We start from the raw sequence: 17,569 nt of genomic DNA, 5'->3' as shown, positions 1-17,569 counted from the left end.
TGGCATGACCACTGAATTCTTTAGAGAGTTTTGGGATGACTTCAAGGGCCCCTTCACCTATATGGCTAATCAAGCTTTTGTCAAGGGGCAGTTGGATTCTTCTGTGAAAAGAGGCCTCATCAAGCCTATTGCAAAACAACTATGTTGCTCTCATGTTAAGCATTGGCGCCCCATAACTATGATGACAGTGTCATATAAAGTCATCACCAAAGCAGTTGCTCTTCGAATGCCTTCCCTCCTGGACAAGGTTATCTCTCCCCATTAGCATGGGTTCGTTAAAGGAAGGTCGACTTATGACAATATCTTGGCGGCAATGGTTGGCATTGAGTATGCTGCCTTCACAAAGCAGGAGTGCATCTTGCTGTAGCTTGATCTGGACAAGGCATATGACAGAAGTATGTGGTCTTTTATTGAATATGTCATGAAAACTTTAGGCTTTGGGCCAGGACTTTGTCGTTTGATTCACACCCTGGGTGTAGGAGGGCATTCTGAGCTCTTGTTCATTGAAAGAATTGTAGGCACTTTTGGAACCAGAAGGTCGATCAAGAAAGGATGCCCCATTGGCCCCTCTTCTTTTTGCCATCGGCTCGCATCCCCTTGTGACGATGCTCGAGGCAGCTGCTGCACGGGGTGAAATTCAAGGTTTGTCTTTGCCCGGAAATGACCAACTCTTAGCCAAAATGTTCGCAGATGACTCCCTCCTGTTCTTATAATCCTACCCTCACGTTCTCAGGAAGGCAGTAGAGATTGTGCAGACTTTTGCCATGGCTTCAGGAGCAAAGTTTAGTATTGAGAAGTCAAGATTGATCTCCCTGACGGAAGATGACACATTTGACCCATCACACTGGTCAAGGGAGATCGTGACTAAAGGAAGAATATTTCGTCATCTGGGTGCCCCCTTAGGGGTGAATGTTACTCACAAGCAAAGGTTTTCAGTGGGTCTTCGAGAAGGTAACCAAAAAAATGAGAAGATGGGAGTTTCAGCTGCTCCCCTTTCCAAGTCGCATAAAAGTGATCAATTCATTCTTGCTCCCCTACATTGCCTTCACCAGTCCTCTGCTCAAAATAGCCAAGTATAATTGGAAGGAGTTTTTGAAGCCTGTTAAGAGATTCTTATGGAAGAACAACACCAAGGTCTTGTCACCATGGCAGTGGGCAAAGTGGGAAGTTTTTGCTCGACCGACTTCCCAAGGAGGCCTCGGAATACACAACCCGGTGGTCCATGACCAGGCTCTCTGCGCCAAGTTTGTGGTCTCAATAGCAAAACAAGAACAAGCCTGGGCTATCATGACCAAGGATATGATTGACAAGTCAAAGCTTTTCTCTAAAGATGGTCAGTGGAATGAGATGGAGGTGCACGAAAAACTTTTAGCCCATGGATGGGCTGATTTGAAATTGGGGGGCACAACAGGAGGAGAGCTGGTACGAAAATGCAATACTGTGGCATGGGGGGAACTAACCAGGTACTTCCAAAACTCCACAACACACTGGTCCCTATGGTTGTCAAAGGTGGATGGAGTTAGTCTAAACCCCTACTGGAGGGAGGTAGCAAGAAGACTAAACAATAAAGGACTCCAACGGCTGAGACACTTCTGGGATAAAACCAACAGACGTTGGAAATCTTCTGGACAACTAGCAGATCATTTTCAACTTAATGGCATGGAAAAGATACTTGTTTGTAGAGTTGTTGAGGGCTTGAGTACCAGTCTGATGCCAATTCAGGAATCCACATTTGAATGGAAAGCATGGAAATGGGCCAAGGATAGATCTCTTTTAAAACCCCATACCAAGTACATCTAAAAAAGAGCTCATGCACAAGGATGATTGGTTCTCCCCCTTGAACAAAAGTCCTATTGAACACCAGGGGTCGGTCCTTTATCTAGGGATTTTGACACATCAGAGGCCTCTTCAAATCTTACTGAATAGAAGCCCTTGGTCAGGTAAGAGGTATTCTCAAATGCACCCATATGTCCCAGAACGTGCAAACTGCGTAGCCATTGAGTCAGCTCATATCTATTCGGGACTCTCCCACTGAATCCAAATACAAGCGTGAGCTTGGCTTGTACAACGAGTTGCTTTTTTATAAGCGCTGGCAGAATTGCCATGGTAATAGCTTCTGTGATCTCCACCTGCTGTGGCAGAGACTTCTTTAAAGCAGTGTAAGTCCGATCTGCTAACCCGGTTTCACATAATCCACTGCATTCGGACTGTGAGCAAGTTCTTTTGTTGTTGTTTGGGGGGAGCTCTAATTGCTTGTTGACTTCTCTGAGTTCCTGTTCAAGCCGGCCCTTTACATTCATCAACTTTTCCCGTATTTCACTACATGACGGCTCCTCTGCTAAGCCTTTAGCACTATCTTTAGAGTCAAGACCCTTAAGGAGACTCGCGAATGAGACGCCTGGTCGAAGAGATGCAGAATCGAAAGTCGTCTTGCTGCCATTTGCATAGATCGGACCCTAAGGCTCACTAGCCTTGAGGGCCTTAACTTCGAAGTTGGTTTTTTGCCCAGTAAGGCCAATCATTGTTTCTTTGTTCTCGTTGAAAGTGACATTTCCTGACGAGGCAGCCTTGTCCACCCCCATGGTCTGGTCTCTTGTCACAAGAGCACCGCTTATTGTTGTTGCGGATGTCGGTTGCAATGCCGACCCGTCCCCTTCCTCCATCGGAACGGTCTCACCACTTTTCTCTCTTTGAGCATTTTTGAGAACTGGATGATGTCTTCTTCCATGGGTAGAGCCTCGGCTTCACTTGCCATCACGATGGAAGGGGGGCTGCGCAGCGACAAAGAGAACCCCTACTACATTACTTTCTCTTTTTATTTTTTCCTGCTAATTTTTTTTTTCCGTGTACTTGATACAGAGGTTTAAGGCATCCACCAGAAAAGGAAAGGCGATTATTTACTTTCCAAAACTACAATTATTAAGATGCCAAAATTACGATTATTAAGATGCTAAAACCACGGATTTGAATGATGGTGGCCACAAAGGAAATGAAACCTGCTCTGAACTAAGCGATGGCGAAAACCAGAGAGACTGTACAACTGTACGACTGCTGGGAATAGGAAATGAAGCCTGCTCTGAACTAAGCTATGGCGAAAACCAGAGAGCTCCACATTCCTTAAAGGCTAGCGAAAGGCTAAGTCTTTTAAAGCTCTTAGGCACACTTGTCTAGTAAAGAAATTTAAACGACCTTCTCCTAAGGACTTTAGGAGGCCAAAAAGACTTTCCCAAACATTGTATGTGTCTCTCAAAAGAGCCTGGAAAATCTTGAAAAAAAAGTAATCATGTCCTTTCAAATGCATTCTCCAAACTTCAAAGCTACATTCATTGGCTTTCTATAAAGGAACAACCCCCCCCCCCCCCCCCCCCCCCCCCCCCCCCCCCCCCTCTCAAAGTCCAATCACTCGGATGGCTAATCAAGCTATTTTCGAAGAGTGCTTGGATACAAGTGTTAAAAGAGGGCTTATCAAACCATCCAAAAACAGGTATGGCCATGCTCTCAACTTAAGCATGGCTCCCCATTACTATGACGTCAGTAGCATACAAAATTATTGCCAAGGCGATCGCTCTCAGGCTTGCCCCCTCTTGAATAGAATCATCTCTCCCCATCAACACGGGTTTATTAAAGGGAGATCCATATATGACAATATCTTGGCAGCAATGGTGGGAATTGAGTACCCAACCTTTTCTAAAAAGACTGCATTCTGGTGGACCTCGACAAGGCTTATGAGAGAGGATATAATGGTCCTATGTGGAAGATGTCATGGGGGCTTTGGGCTTTGGGCCTCACCTTTGTCGCCTCATTCGCATACTTGGAGTCATGGATTTATTAAAGGGAGATCCATATATGACAATATCTTGGCAGCAATGGTGGGAATTGAGTACGCAACCTTTTCCAAACAAGATTGCATTCTACTGCAGTTGGACCTCGACAAGGCTTATGACAAGATTGAATGGTCCTATGTAGAAGATGTCATGGGGGCTTTGGGCTTTGGGCCTCACCTTTGTCGCCTTATTTGCATACTTGGAGTTGGCAGCCAGTTAGAGCTCCTATTCAATGATAGAATTGTGGGCTCTTTTGAGGTGAAAAGGTCTATTAAGCAAGGATGTCCCTTGGCCCCCTTGCTTTTTGCCATCAGATTGCATCCTCTCATCACGATGCTCGAAGCCAGTGCGGCACGAGGGGAGATTCAAGGCGTGACAATTCCGGGCAATAACCAGCTCCTGGCCAAAATGCTTACAGATGATTCGCTCATGTTCTTGAAGGCATGCCCCCAAGTCCTCAAGAGAGCTCTAGAGATTGTGCAAACATTCTCCGTGGCCTCGGGTTCCAAGTGCAATAAAGAGAAGTCAAGGCTTATCTCCCTGTCAGAAAACGACTCTGTCGACCCTTCAGTTTGGTCAGGGGAGATTATCTCAAAAGGAAGTTTATTCAGACACCTAGGAGCCCTCTTAGGGGTGGACATAACCCACAAACAAATATTTCAATGGATTCTTGAAAAAATCAGAACAAAGATGAGAAGGTGGCAGTTTGCTCTCCTCCCTTCCACATTTGGATTAGAGTGATAAATTCTTATATGCTCCTGTACATTGCTTTCCTCAGTCCCATCCTCAAGATGGCTAAGTGCAATTGGAAAGAATTCTTAAGAGCAGTTAAAAGGTTTCTTTGGAAGAACAACACAAAAACCTCCCGTCCATGGCAATGGGCAAGATGGGAGATAGTCGCTCGTCTAGTAGACCAAGGAGGTCTCGGTATTCTTAACCCGGTATCCCATGTTGAGGCCCTTTGTGCCAAAATTATAGTCTCATTGGCTAAACAAGAGCAAGCTTGGGCTATCATGACCACGGAAGCGGCTCGATGCAGCAAATGTGGGATCAAAAGGTGGAAAGTGGAAGGAGGTGATGATACATGACAAACTTCTGTCCCCGAAGTGGTCTTCCCTTAGCTCGGGTGGACTTTCAAGGGACCTGATGAGGAAGAGCAAAAGAGCAGCTGAGGTTTTGGAATGGGGGGAAGTAGCCAGGTATTTCAAGAACCCTAGCTTACACTGTTCCCCCCTGGCCCTCTAAAGTCTTGGGGCCACCACATAGCCCCTATTGGATAGAAATGTCCAAGAAAGTGAATAATAAGGGTCTCATTCGACTAGAGAAATTATGGGACGGCAATAGTAAGAGCTGGAAAACTATTGACTCTCTAGCAAACCAATATCAGCTGAATGGCTTTGAGATCTTGCTAGTCATTAGGGTGATAAAAGAGCTTGATAATGTGGCTATGACAATTTGTGAATCAAAGTTTGAATGGAACGCTTGGAGATGGCCGGAGGGTAGCCTCTTTTGGAAACCTCACTCTAAAGGCATATACCAAGCATTAATGCAGGAGGATGATTGGAGTAGCCCCCTCAACAAAATATGGAAGAGACATTGGCCAAAAAAATGGTGGGAATACTTGACTAGACCCTCCCCAACTAGTTCCCCAAGTGGATGGGGAGAACATGTAGTCTAGTAACTTCATCACACTTTTCCAAATTGTGTACCTTCGGGATGAGCAAGCTCCCAAAAACGTGATATTGAAGATCATAAACTTGCGGAAAGCATGATGGAAGTCTTCTTGCAAAGATGGGGATAATATTTCTCTTTTTCTTCCTCTCTCTTATTTCAATTATACACATCTTTAATCTCTTTAATCAAACCCACAATTTTTTTTCATAGTACCTTCATCTTTCCCTAGGTCCAAGGGCTTAATTAACACATGCTTTGATACCAAGTGAAAACTGCCCACAACCACCCCGACACCAAAGGTCAAGATGGGGGTCCTTAATAGGTCTCTAGGCCTATCAAAGTCTGAGTCTCAAAGAAAATAATCGAGGGAATAGACCTTTACCATTGGCAATGGCTTGGGACTATAGCCCTAGAGAAAGACCTAGTTCTATCTCGCAAGCAAAAACGGGACAAAATCTTAAAAATCCAAAAATATTTTCGGCCCTATAACCTCCACACATGGGCTAAGGTATCCTCATCCAACGTTTTTTTCCCTCTACAAGAGTGAGAGCACAGCTGTTGGTGGACTCCTCTTCCATTGAATAAGTCTTCTATCGTTAGTGCGCGTGAATGGATAGTTATTTGACTAATCAAGTCCATCCGTCCATTATTGACAACCTGAGTCGATCCCCACTTACCACCCCGCACTCACACATAATTTTTTGTTTTCTAATTACTACCACATTATTCTTGACATATAAAATAATGGTTTCCTTTTAACTTTCCCATACAACAGTTTATTAAAACAAGTTATTGAAATCAGCATTAAAAACAGGCTTTCATAAAATAGACATCCTTAAACTTAAGACAATGTATTGTCATATCAAAACTTTTACTAGCACTCTACTTGTCTCAAGATCACATATACAATGGGTGCCCATACACCTCTCCTTATTTAAAAACAAAAGTTTGGGTGCCCATACACCCTAGCCAGTTGCCCCCATACAACGGGCGACTCCCCTAGGATAAAGTATCCTAACATACACAATAAGAACAATGACATGAATGAAGAGAAGCAGCATTCAGGAGGTAGCGACTGCTCTGAAGCCACATAGCTTCCATTACTCTCCACTTGAGAGAACAATATCAAAATGTCAGGGTGATCTTGAGACAAGCTACCCTAAGGATGGTCAATCAGTTCATTCCCTAGTCACCTAGACGAACCAAGGCATTTCTTTCTTATTTCTCTTCAATCAAATGCTCGGTGTTTCTTGGAAGATTTAATCTTCCGTTCTTGGCCAGTTTACTCAATCCTAGTGATTCTAACTAATACTTAACGTATGCAATGTTAAATTACCTTAAACCTTTATATAAAAAAATTAACTGAACCTTGAGAACTTAAACTCACCTGTGACTGGTCAAGAATCGCAACTTGCTGCACCTCTTCAGGGGACACATGGTCACATCTGAAGGAATGATACTAGGGCCGGCCTCATGATCATGTGTACCTTTGCCCCTCTTGGGCAAAAAATCCTCATCCATTTGATCACTGGTACATGTCCTTTTTGGGGCCTTCTAATATCCTTTAAAAGGATTTTTCAGCCATGAGATTATAATATACAAACTTAACCTCTTAAAAAACCTAGGAGTGGTCCAACAACGTACCCAAGTCCTTGAGTATTCTTATTAGTTGCTCAACTACTTATCTATTTTCCTATTCAATTTCTAGGGTCCAAATTGAATTGTTTTAACCCTAGTAATCTCTTAGCCTTATTTAGGCTATGATATATTCATGTAGGTTTTTTAGAGTATTTCAAAGATCTAGTACTTTTTCCCTAATTATATTAATTATTTCCCTTTTTTCCCTAGTTAATTTTATAGAAAAAATCATACCAAATAAGCCCATTTACTTGGATAATTTATTTTTTAAGCTTGAGATGATTATCACATATTTCTAATGATGTTTTATACCCATGATAATTTATATATAAATATCTAACTCAATTAGACATTTTTTTCTCTTGACTTAGGTCAAAAATCAAGGTCTTTTAGCTAAGATAATTATCTAAATTAATTTTTTGTGCTTGATATAATTACCACGGCTTCCTAGTGATGTTTTCTAACTCTGATAATTATCACATATTTATCTAACTTAACTTACTAATTCCCCCCTTTACTTTATATTAAAACTAAGAGTAATTTGGCTAAGATAATTAACTAAACTATTTTTTGTACTTGGTCTGATTACCACAACTTCCTAATGATGTTTCCTAGCTCTGATAATTATCACATAATTACCTAACTTAATTTATTAATTTCCCCCTTTGCTTTATATCAACAATCAGGGTAATTTGCTAAGATAATTATCTCAATTAATTTATTGTATTTTATCTAATTACCACAAATTTCTAATGATTTTTTTTAGCTCTGATAACTATCACATCATTATCTAAGTTAACCTACTAATTTTGTACTTGACCTGATTACCATGACTTTCTAATGATTTTTTTCTAACTTTGATAATTATAACATAATTATCTAACTCACATATTCCCACTTAACTTTAAGTAAAAATAAGCTTAATAACCCTAATAATTAGCAAAATGATTAACTAATTTTTCACATAATTATTGCAGTTTAATAACAGTGTAATGAAGCACTACAAATTATCATAAGATTAATGAAGCTAATTACAATGATTCATGCCTAAATTAGGCCATAAATCAAGCTATTTTGATTAATACAATAGTTAATTAGTACTAATTACTATTAAGAAATAGGAGAATTAAGTTTACATGGATTACTTAGATATAATAAGAGTAATTTATGGTATTAAGAAGCTTAATCATTCCTAATTTACAATTAGCAGAGAGAAAATTAAACCTCGCTTAACTGCTAAGCAATTCACTAATCCTAATTACCTGGATTAATCCTCTTTAAGATTTTTGCTCTCTTAAGAGGTCTATAAAGATTCTCTCAAATAATGAGAGAAATTCCTAGGAGAATGTATAAAATGAGAGCTTATGGGCCTTTTTATAGCCTTCTGGTGGCCAAGGCTAGTGTGAACAGGGTCTAGGACCAGCCCAGATCAGCCCTACAAAGGAGGAGGTACCCCCAAGCTTCTAGGAACCTTTTGGGGGGTTGCTGGACTCCACATGGGATCACCTATATTGCTTAATGTCCAAGTTTACAAACTCACAAAGAACACTTCTGAAAATGGCGGTCAGCTTGTTACAAATAAGCCTTATGCTAACTTGATTGGATGTCTTCAATTTGTTGGCATGAACACTCATCTTGATATTCTATTTGTTGCTAATTATCTTGGGCAACATCTTGCACCTACTTCTCTCACGCATACACACACACACATACAAGGAGATGAAGAAGAAGATGGAGATGGAGCAAGAGAACTCTTCAATTGCACAAATGAGAGAATGAGACATTTTAGGTTTAGATTGACTTTTATATGGGCTCATCTGTTCACATTTGGGTACCCACACTTAGTCAATCTTAGCCAAACGTTATATGTTCCAGTTTTAGAGTGCACCTCTCATCAGTGATCACTCTTACCCTTTTCCTATTGGACCGACAAGCCCGGTCCTTGACTCAATTAAATAATGATAAGGCGTCCATTGAAGGTGATAGGGTGTCCGTAAGGGTTAACATGTCCCCCTTCCTGATGTAGATTCCGTCCTCAGAAGCTATTGAGATGAAGCCCGTTCATCGAGGTGGAAGACCATCCGAGTTTGTAGTCTTGAGCCCTCTTCAAACACTGCAAAATCAACCATAAATCGCACAGTAATTGCATTCTCATATACAATTAAAAAGCATATGCATGGAATAGGCACACAAATTGATTGGTAACAGAATATTAAACAATTTTTTAGCAGTAAACATTAAACCCTAATATAATTAAACGCATAAGCACTTTGTAAAGGTTAAAAAAAAACAAGTCTGGGGTCGCTAATTCAACGGTCGAGAGACACTAGAGGTCAACTTATTAATAGCATGGGCAAGCTTCTCAATTCCCTTTGGTCAATTAAGCTGTTTAATCACGAGAGCAAAGTATTTCATGTTCAAGGGCTGACTAGAGGCTATACCTAGAAGACTTTCTAGTTAAGCTACGATAAAAGGAATTACTTATGAAATCATCACCTGAATTATTCCCTTTTCTTTGACCCCCCAAAGTTTTTTCACATTGATTCATTCGATGTGTGTGCTTATTTTGTATGCCTTGGGCTTTTTGCTTTTCAACGAAAAGCGCCGACACTGGGAACCTCTAGGGCTCTGGTACCATAAGCACTACATTTGAGTGAAATATCAAATAAGGATTTTACATTGTTGGCACTTTTGTGTTTTGTTTTTCATTGCCTTTTAATTTTGTAACTTTGGGGGGTCATATTGATATCGTTACCCTCCCCAGGCTCGTCACACTAGTAAACTCCCTTTATAATACTTAAGCTAAAGGTCAATAGGGACTAAGCCCACTAGAAAGACCTAGTACATTGCACACAATGCTACCTAAATCGGAATAAGAACCTAAAGTAACCATTGATTAGTAAGAAGGCATTCCCTATGGTATTAAGAGAAGATCTCTAACACCTAACTTGGTCAAACTAGCTTAGTCAGACTGCTTGTTTCTTAAACCTAGACAAGGAATTATGACAGAGAATCATATTGAAAATCTAATGGTTTAATACTAAATAAATGTGCTGAATATTGTGCTGAAAACACAAGGAATACCTCTAGGAGGCCCATCAGTGGGAAGAGGCACCAACCTTTATTGAACACAATCACACAACATAATGAACCCTAACCTAATTATTTGCACCCCCTAGAGAGTCAGGGGAATAGGATATTGAATAGATGGGCAGTAGCCCTAGGTCTAAACCCCTATCTTCGTCATCATCAAGAAAAACAAAGTCATCATCCATGAGACCATACGTGCCATCCGTGTAATCATGTAACTCTTCCTCATCATTAGAGGCACAAAGGTTCACTAAGAACGTCACTAGGCATCTATAGTCATCTTGGTCAAGAGGGTAAGCTTGTGAAATCGGAGAGACGTCCTCTACTAAGTATGGGTCAATCATGGTCAAGAGACGTATCAGACTTTCTATTTCCTCGAAATTCTTCTCACTCGCTAGCGTATCTAATCCCATTCACAAGCAAGCACCGGGTAGACTATGTGAAACACTTGTGAAAGTAAAGAGGGTACCTCTCACCCAAGGTAGGAGTGGATGACTCTAGCATACTAGCCATATCTGTACACATAGATAGATGATGTTTAGAGTGCAATCATTATAAGGGCTGTGTCAAAAGGTCGTGTCCTTGTGCATAATATGTCATTATGATTCTTAGGTCCTGTACTAGAATTTGTAGGTTTCCAGATTATAGTTTGGTGGCTCTTTCTCTTTTACTTTTTCCTTTTTTTCTTGAGTATAGAGCTATATATGTACATTCCCTAGGATTGAAAGATTGAGAGGTCATGGAGGAAGGTTAAGAGGGGAGCAAGTGAATAATGGATGTCATCAAACACTCTCCCCTTCCTTGGGTAGATCATAACTTTTGGAATGATGTTGTCACCCTTTGAAACCAATTGTTCCAGTTGGTAATAGGTGGGGATTTTTCCCATTAGTTTTCTATTACCTTAGGTGTCTCATCAAGTTGTAAGGGTGGTAAGGTACTCTCCCAGGAAAAAATTTGAAGTGGTTCCTCAGGTGATTCTTGGACAATGGGAGGTGTGGATTCCTTTGTAGCTTCATGGAGGTCCACTATTGTAGGTGGAGGTTGTGGAGAAGCTTTTACCTCTATGGATGCATTACATGAGGAGCTAGAAGCTTGGCGGGATTCCCCCCTTCCCGAGCTAGGTGGAATAAATTGGTTTTGCCTTGGAACCCAAACGAGCTTTGGAAGCATTCCGTGATCTTTTCCTTTCCACGATCTGCCATTGGCTTTGGATTTACATTGTTTGACTCACATGGTTCTGTAGGTGATAGGGAAAGGCACATTTTACGTTTAGTTATCCATATTTGCTCATTTCCACCATAGTACCCTTGGCCTTCTAATAGTTGTTTTGGAATCCAATGTGATTTGGTCTTGACTCCACTAGAGTGCACTCTTGGTTTTCTATGAGAAGTTTTTCTTGAATTGGGTGTAAGGGTGGAGGTATTTGGAAGTAAGGCTGTTGCGACCCATTGATATGTACTCATAGGTGGTGCATGTTGAGTCCTTGTAATATTACTTCTCATTGCAAGTGTTGAAGTGCTAGGTTCATGGGCAATTGACAAAGACGAGTTAACCACTTTGGTTTGTGGATCTTGGCTATCTTGCAACTTCACTAGAGTTTGCAATGTAGGTGACTTTTCTTCAATGGTAGGGGTAAGAGTTGGTGGCCGTGTCGTGACACTAGAAGTACCCCAATCAATAGTGCATTTGGTTGCCAACATCCATGTGCGTCCAAGGTTTATGTTGCCCTCCATAGTTCCCTCAGGCATGACCAAAAAGCTCTGAACTATGCTTCCTTTGTCATAGACAAGAGGGGACTGAAGGATTCCAGGAATATCAGTTTTCTTTTTATTAATTCCCTTGACTTGCATTGTACTCTGGGATAGGGTCAATTTCCCTAATTGACACCAAACTCCATATGATAACAAATTGTGCTTAGCCCCTGTATCTAATAAGGCATTATATAGCACTCTCCCATAGATGCTATTTAGTTCAATTGGATATCGTAGAGGTGGCTCAGATTCCAATGAAGTGTCATCAATGTCCTCAAAAAATTCTTGCGTGATTCCCAGATTAGCTTCTCGTTGGCATCTAAGACATTGTTGTCTTTCTCAAGCCTCGACTCTTGCTTGGATCTTTTTAAGCTCTGCTTGTTCCTTGGCAACCTTCTTTTTTATGAATGGCTTGTAACTCTCCTTGAGATTCCGTTTTTGAGGTGTATTGGTTCAAATAGTTTAAGGAATCATCAGTTTCACTCTTAGATAGGTGTGCCTCTCTCTTATCATCGGAGGTTACATGCGCTACACCTAACATGTTTATTGGTAAGTTTGTGTTATTTCTTCCCCATTTGGTGTTACCCAGTTTGTTCCTCTAGTTCCCCAAGTATCTATAGTTGCTGCTAGGTGTACCCAATCAACGTTGTTTGACTCAGCCATTCCAGGTAGGATATCCATTTACGGAGAGTCTTCCCCAATATCCGTGCCCTCGTTACATGTGTAACAATACCACAATGGAGCTGAGTGACTTGTGGTGTCCGATCGATTGTCAATGATAAATTTATTTCCTAAAGGATGCATTCGACCACTTACAAGATCAACTCAAATGACAGAGTCTTGGAACTATAAATAGACGTGGTTTTTGGACCCGTCATGCACCATGTTTGCTTCCCTCATGAATGGACGTCCTAAGATCATCTTAAATGACATAGGATGTTTGGAGAAATCCATAACAATGAAAGTATGCCTTAACTTGTTTCCCATGACCTTGATCTTGAGATCCTTTAGCATTCCAATAGGCGTAACGGTAGATCCATTAGCCATTTTTACCACTACATTTGTGACTTCAAGGTGTGCTCTTCCCATAGACTCCCAACAACTTTTTGTTACAATGCTGACTCCCGCACCACCATCAAGGACTCCCTCACAATTAATCCTTTAGTAGTGATTGGTAGGGTTGCATTAGATTCATCACCTTCAAAGTATTGCCCCAACTTGTTAACGGGTATTCCCGGGGGATTCACTATGGATTTTTGTATGGTATCACGTGAGTGTACAAGAGGGGGGTTTTTAAAGGTTAGACATAAGCGTATACAACAGGGATAGCCCCCATTATTTCATGCTGTACCATATACATAAGGGAGGGGGGGACCCACGGGGGGGGGGATATTAAGTGCTTGTGCCATAAGACACATGCCCTAACAAGCCAATTAAAGAATCTTTCACATGAGGGTGTTGTTCTTGGTATTTCAAAGAGTTGATTTACTCCACTAGAAAACTAAGATAGCTATACCAATGAGAAGATATGGAACCTCCCTGTCCTCTCCCTTAGCTAACATCTTTAAGACTTTTTCAACAAGCTTCTAGATTTGTTGGGGTCAATGCTACCATAAACTTGACTAATCTTCTTCTATGTAGTCACTAGGCATCAGTATCTTGGACATTCAAACCCCCATTAGCCTCGTCAACATCATCATCATCAATACCACCATCTGCATAGCCTTTGTCTCCACATCTGCATCCTCATTTTATCTATTGTTGTCTTCTTGCACATCATCCAAGTCACTCTTCTCTTCTTCTTGTTCGTATGCAAACTCAGTAGAAACATCAATGGCATGATCAAGAGCTTCTCCTGCACCCATGATACCAGCTTTACAACCATCATTGTAATCTATAATAAGTTTCCCAATCTTTTTCTGTGCATGCAATGTTTAGTAGCTTTTCAAACTCTTTCTTCTTATCTAGATCCTTGGTGTTGTCATTCTTAAGGACAACTAGAACTTTATCAGCTACCCTATGTAAAATATCTTGGGGTTGGTCGCCATATTTTTGTGGCATGAGGTTCAAAAGGGATTCCCTCTCGTGTATCTCCAGAGTAGAGGGGCCTCAGTCATGTGATACGCTTATGTATCATCAAGTTGACTGTAATGTCCCCAACCCCGACTACACCAAGATTGGATGGGATCCTTGACAGGTCTCTAGGACTTATAAAAATCGGAGTCTCTAAACAAGAAAAATCCAAGTAATAGACCTTTACCATTGACAATGGCTTGGGTCTATAGCCTTAGAAGCAGACCTAGTCCTGTCTCGCAGCGAAAACGGGACAATGTATTCAAACGGCCTACAAAAAAAATTTCATATTCCGGCCCTATAACTTCATCATTCAGATTATGGTTTCCTTAGCCAACGCTTTTTTCCCCCTAACATATGTGAGGGCACAACCGTTGGTGGATTCCTCTTCCAAGTGAGAGTAGTTTCTAAAACGTTTTAGTGCGCGGGAATGGATAGTTACCTGACTAATCAATCCACCCTTCCATGATTGACAACCTTAGTCAATCCCCACTTACCACCCCTCACTCACACAAGATTCGTTTATCTTATTATCACATTGTTTTAAACATTTAAAATAATGATTTCTTTTAACGTTCCATCACGGTAATTCTTGAAGACAGCATTGAAAGCATTCTTTTAGCAAACAGACATCTTTAAACTTAAGACAGGGTACTGTCAATCAAAACATTATCCATAATAACCATGACCAGTACTCGTCTTGTCTCAAGACCACTTAAGGGTGAAAAACGACACCCATTCCTTGTTCAAATCCGGAGTGGAATAAACCCCCACCCAAGGTTCCGGGTGCCCATACACCAAACCAGTTGCCCATACAACCGGGCGGCTCCCCTAGGATAAAAACGGTATCCTAACTTATGTAGAAACATCAAGACATGACACGGAGTAGAAACTCATCATTCATGGGGGTAACCGACTTAACCGTGGCTAGAAAGCCAATCATTATCATCAATTTATATCAAGGAGTCGGAGGTGTCTTGAGACAAGCTGTCTTAAGGATGATCAAACATATCTTTTCTAATTCAACCAGTTTTAACCCAAACAATTCTTTCCTATATTATAAACAAATGCACGTTGGAAGTTACCTTCCGTTTTTAGCCAGTTTATCCTTCTTACCTATGCAATGCTAACTTATAAAATAACTTAAACTAATTAAAGACTTAATTGAACAATGGGACACCCATCTGGGATTGATTGGCCATCTGCTGCTGTGCTGGCGCCTGAAGACTCTCCTCCGTAGGCCTACTACTAGGCCCGGCTTCGTCGTCGTGCGACGCTCTAGTTTGTTTTGGAGCTACTTCCTCATCATCAGATGTAGGATTTTCTCGGGTTCTTTTTGATGCCATAACTTCTTATCCTTATAAAAAGGACGTCTTATCATTAGGGAAATAATTCAAAATCTAGACTTAACCTTTGTATTCAACCGTAACCCATCCAAGGTTAAATTTATAGTCTTAATTGATAAATTCTTGACCTAGTAATTTCTTATTTGTCTATATAAGCATGATAACTTCTTCCACCGCTTCCCTAAGGGTTTTCTAAGCTCTCCTAACTTTCTTATAATTTTCTATATCTTTTTCCTAATTTTCCTATCAACTTTTAAGCTAATAATTTACTTATTTTGGGCTTAATATTTATTGTATTTAATTTCTCTTAAAGATTTCATTTTCTTAACTTGATATCATAGGTTTCACTTACTATAATTTTTCTAAAAATTTTAACCACAAAGACTATTTATTTTAATTAATCATTTGCTCAAAATAAGACTTTTGGTCAATTATGATTTACTAACCTCACTAATTAACTATGGTATAATTACCACAAGTAGATAAGGATATTTTTGACCTCTGGTAATTATCTTATTATTTTTCAACTTACTTATATAATTTCCATCTTCAATTTTCAGATAAAATTAGGATAATTTAACTTAAATAAATACTTATACTACTTTTTTAACCTTGACATATTTATCACGGCCTATCTATTATGTAAGCTAACTGTGATAAATAGAATGTAATCATATAGCATGATTTACAAATTTCCCCCTTGAAATTTCCACCAAAATTAGTATATTTTGACTTAGATAAATATCTATACTACTTTTCTAACCCTCATTTAATTATCACCACCTTTTTACCCTATAATACAGCTCTGATAAATAGCATGTAATTATAAAACATGATTTACTAATTTCCCTCTTTAGTTTTTAGCTAAAAATAGTGTAATTTGACTTAGATAAATATCTATACTAATTTTATAATCTCAGCATAATTTTCACGGCCTTTTTACTCTATACTATAGCTCTGATAAATAGCATGTAATCATATAACATGATTTAATAATTTCCCTGATTTAAATTACTCAAAAAACAGAGTTTTTCTACTAAATTAATTAGCTACATTAATTTTTTGAGCTTCTCCTATTTATCACAGGTTTTTGACCACCTATTTAACCACTGATAAATATATCACAACATTTTAATTCTATTTACTAATTTCCCCTATTTAAATTACTCAACAAATAGAGTATTTTTGCTAAATTAATTAACTAGATTAATTTTCTGAGCTTCTCCTAATTATACAGGTTCTTAAACACCTAATCAACCACTGCTAAATATATCAAAACATTTGAAATCTATTTACTAATTTCCCCTATTTAAATTACTCAAATAACAGTGTATTCTTGCTAACTTAATTAGCTAGATTAATTTTCTCAGCTTCTCCTAATTATCACGGGTTTTTGAACACCTAATTAAGCACTGATAAATCTATCACAACATTTGAATTCCATTTACTAATTTCCCTTATTTAAATTACTCAAATAACAGATTATTTTTGCTACCTTAATTAGCTAGATTAATTTTCTGAGCTTCTCCTAACTATCACAGGTTTTTGAACACCTAATTAACCACTGATAAATATATCACACATTTAATTCCATTTACTAATTTCCCTATTTAAATTACTCAAAAAACAGAGTAATTCTTCCAAATTAATTAGCTAGATTAATTTTCTGAAATTATCCTAATTATCAAGGGTTTTTGAACACCTAATTAACCACTGATAAATATATCACAATTTGAATTCAATTTACTAATTTCTCCTATTTAAATTACTAAAAAAACAGAGTAATTTTGCTAAATTAATTAGCTAGATTGATTTTTTGAGCTTCTCCTAATTATGACAGGTTCTTGAGCACTTAATTAACCACTAATAAATATATCACAACATTTGAAATCCATTTACTAATTTCCCCTATTTAAATTACTCAAAAAAACAGAGTAATTCTGCTGAATTAATTAGTTAAATTAATTTTCTGAGCTTCTCCTAATTATCATGAGTTTTTGAACACCTAATTAACCACTGAAAAATATATCACAACATTTGAATTCCATTTACTAATTTCCCCTATTTAAATTACTCAAAAAATAGAGTAATTCTTCTACATTAATTAGTAGATTGATTTTGTGAGATTCTCCTAATTATCACAGGTTTTTGAGCACCTTATTAACCACTGATA

The sequence above is a fragment of the Adiantum capillus-veneris genome, chromosome 1 (assembly GCF_014529385.1).
Source record: "Adiantum capillus-veneris isolate H3 chromosome 1, ASM1452938v2, whole genome shotgun sequence".
Taxonomy (NCBI): domain Eukaryota; kingdom Viridiplantae; phylum Streptophyta; class Polypodiopsida; order Polypodiales; family Pteridaceae; genus Adiantum; species Adiantum capillus-veneris.
This window is presented reverse-complemented; position numbering follows the sequence as displayed.